The sequence below is a fragment of the Mycetomoellerius zeteki genome, unplaced genomic scaffold (genome assembly GCF_001594055.1).
Source record: "Mycetomoellerius zeteki isolate Tzet28-1 unplaced genomic scaffold, Tzet1.0 scaffold204, whole genome shotgun sequence".
NCBI lineage: Eukaryota > Metazoa > Arthropoda > Insecta > Hymenoptera > Formicidae > Mycetomoellerius > Mycetomoellerius zeteki.
This window is the reverse complement of record NW_017257000.1, coordinates 227,288-231,184: the sequence shown is the minus strand read 5'-3', so window position 1 is coordinate 231,184 and position 3,897 is coordinate 227,288.

Genomic DNA, 3,897 nt, shown 5'->3' with positions numbered 1-3,897 from the left:
CGCTCTTATTAGGCGAACCATTTTATATTTTATGTGTTGCAACGTCGAGCTATCGCGTTTGACCTCGCGATCTCACAATTAGTATAAACGGAGGGAAAATGAATATTTTTCGAGATAACTACGTTAATTGCAGCAACAAAATTTACATACATATATTCGCGAAAGTTATAATAGTTCATATCTCGTGTACTTTGTCAAATATAAAAGATTCACGGTATCAAGTAAAATGTTCATTTTGAATGCAAAATCATTTCAATCATTAGATGGCTTATTTGTTCCAATAATCATGTACATAAAAATTGTCATTTTTTTAGTTCCTTACAAAAAAGAACAGAAACATAAAGAAAAAAAATATACTTTAAAAAAATATATAATTTTATTCACATATACGATTTTAATAAATCATTTATAATTTTATTTCTATAATCGGTCATTACACTAAAGTTGTATTTTAAAATTAATATTCTAAAATCTTTATGATTCCCAACATTCAAATTTTTGGAAAATTTTGTTTTCTAAATTATGTTATTATTGTGGCAAATAAACGGTATGTAACAAAGTCGAAAGTAAACAGAATTAATTACGACAATTCTAATTAGTTAAACAGAGATCGATAAAGGATCAACGAGAACTCTGGAACAAGCAATTGAAGTATAATGCAACGCGGAAGGAGCGGTTGATTCGCTTCGTCGACATGCCAGAGGACGTCGATCCTCTTCGCCAGTCTAGAATCGTGAGGATCCTGGTTTGAGGGTCCTAGAGTTAGGCAATCAGCGTTGATGAGGGGGTCAGGTCGAGGGGCGAAGGGCTCGGACAATTAGTAAGTACTCCGCCCACTCGCTCCTGTGTGTCGCTCTCGCCCCGGTTCACCTGCCCAACAACGCACCGACCGCAGCCGCTACGCATGCGAAAGAGGCTACTGGACGCGAAGCTGGGACGCTTCGTTTACGTACGTAGATCGCGTTGTACGCACTGGATTACGCGCTCGTAAAGGTCTCTTCACGGTTCCGGAGGCAGTGTCAACGCGATCGGTCGAGGCAAATTAGCGAACCGAGCCTGCCCGTTTACGCCGATAATACATGGTTGCTGTTTGCACTATGAAAAACCACCCTTACGTAGTAATTAATTACTTATTTTGATTAAAAATAATTGTCCAGTGCTTTTAATACTCGAAAAATAAGTAACTTCTAGTATTAAATTGGCTGGTACTAAATTGGATTTCTGTAATAGGGCAAACAAATACTTTGCTATGAAAATGTGAAAATATTGTAGGACATGATACGTTCCAGAAATTGCAAGGACTGCAATATTTGGAAAAAGTGAATCTATTTATATGGAAAGAACGGTTAACGTATCTAAAATTTTAGCTAGATATACAGATTTGAAAATAATTTTGTCAGGTCATCAAAATGATTATGTAAAACATTCTAGTTGGAATGCAAAACTTTTGCAGTATTATTCATTACGCTCGAGCGTCCTATATAATTATTTTGATGGTTCGACAAAATTATTTTCAGATCTGCACCTAGCTAAACTTTTAGATACAGCAAAATCATTCTTTCCATGTAATTTCAATATAGAACGGATAATTTAAATTTCTTGGTTTGTGGTTTTTTTTATGAATAATAATCGAATTTTCAGATCAAACAGCACTGACAGTGAGAGAATTTTTCGAAAGATAGGGAGTACCGCAACGCAGCAATATATAAAATAAAAGAAAAACAAAAGATCTTCCGTAGAACTATTCAAAGAATCCTCACTGATCTTCTTTAGCGACACTCTAATTGTTCTTATGATGAAACATATCAAGGATTACACGGTATTTTGCAAAGTCCGAAGAAGATTGTACGGCGGGAAATCGCGGAAATAATAAGCCTCTTTCGAGAGGTATTCTCAACGATAGTGAAGACGATTCTCTTCCTTCTTCTCTTGACGCAGACTCGTCGTCTTCGAGAGGCGCCCCGTTCTTCGAACTTAAAGTCTTTTGCTTGTGGCCATTCGAGGGCGAAGGTAAAGGCGAAAACGCGGCATCGTGCGACCTTAGGAAAAACATTTAACGAGCTGTTTTGCATCGCAATGCTCCGACCTCGTTATCGGTTATCGACCCGCTCGCGGCTGCTGTCGTGGATTAAAGAGTACCTACCCCACCGTCACGTGTACGTCACGTAGTGCGTCCACGCACACGTTTGTTTCGTCGAGGCGCTGTTTAATCGTCGATTGGCACAGCGAGAGCCGTTGAAAAGGCGAATTGTTTTGCGGAAACCACCGATTTTCAGGCCGCGTTTGCCGTTAAATCGGCGCGCCCGCCGCGCCGTCGTTTCGCGGAACGCGGATCGATCTTTCCGCATTTGTTTCCGAGAGGAAACTTGTTTTTCGCTCGTAGAGAACGGGCCCGGCCGCGCTTTTGTTCCTTTGCGTGTTGAAATTTTTCACTCGCCCTCCGACCAGCCACGCAATCAAAAATTCTTTTTCTTCCATGTTTTTTCATTAACGATATCGCGAAATTACGAACGTGGCACTGGCTGAACCTTAGATTGATCTTAGGGACGCTGTGAAAAGCAATAAATCGAAAAATTTTATCATACATTATTAAATGTTTTTAATCCTTCTGTCAATGCATGAATACCTATCGAATTTTAAAAAGTAAAAATTTTTATATTTTTATGTGAATTTCTGATGATATCTGAAAAGCTCCACCCTTCAAAGAATTAGTTTGCACATATTTTATCTTTTTTTTTTTTCATTTTTTGGCGAGAATCTTGTAAAACACTATAAGCAATGAAACGGTGAAAAATTATGCATTGACAAAAGAGTTGAAATTATATTCAAATATTTGCCAAATTTAAAAATAATTTGTCCATCTGTAAAAGTAGCTTTGAGCTACGGCTTTGAACGATCATCTCATTCTTAAAATGAAAGAGTATCTAATAAATTAAAAAAAAAAGATTTTTTCTTCTTCTTCTCTAAAATTAGTCCTGTTATATAAAATAATACGGCTTTCCCTCCCATTTTTACTGTACAAAATTTAAAAATGATTACTAAAGGTGGTTAGTTTTAAAATTTTCTAAAATTTTAACACCCAAACTCGGTGACTCTAATTCTAATGTAACTATGAAGCTAAAATATCGAAAAAAAGGGACAAATTAGTTGTCGACAAGGATAATTTATCAATTTGTTTTATTGTCAAGCTTTGATAATCATATCCTTTTTTTGTATGAAAAAACAGCGTGTCGAAAAATCATAAACAAAGACTTCCTATTTTTTGGTAAACAAATGTTCGTAAAAGGAAAACCCCAAAGAAAAACATTTGTGTAAAACCAAAAGTTAAAAATTACAAAGGCTTTCTAACTCCAAATTGAAAAAAAAATAAATTTCTTAGACTAAGACAGTAAACATACATATATACCATGGGTGCGTTCCAAGTCATGCATGAAGCGCATGATGTATCGTTGTATTCTTCTTTATTAATTGATAAACAACAAGGACAAATGATGCATCATGCGTAACTCGGAGCGCACCCCAATATAAACTTATTTCCTTGATTTGCAATTCGTTGCAACTTTCACTCAATGATTTTCAAACGCTTTCAGAGTTAAGTTACTCAATTCGAATACGAATTTCACCAAGTTACGCTGACCTGTTTCAAAATCCACGAAATCGGTTCTCCAATCAAATTCGTAGGTAGGTAAGTTCGAAGCGTTCGAGCCGGACCCTCGGTTTCTTTTTGCGAGGGTCCACCGAGCTTCCATCCAACGACAGAACGGAACTCATCAGTCCGGGAGGAAGTGGACACGTCGGAACAATTTCCTTACACCATCTCTCCTTCCATCATCCTGGTACAACCCGACACCACCCCTTCGAACCAGCAGCCTCATTTCTATCCCGTCATCGCAGCCG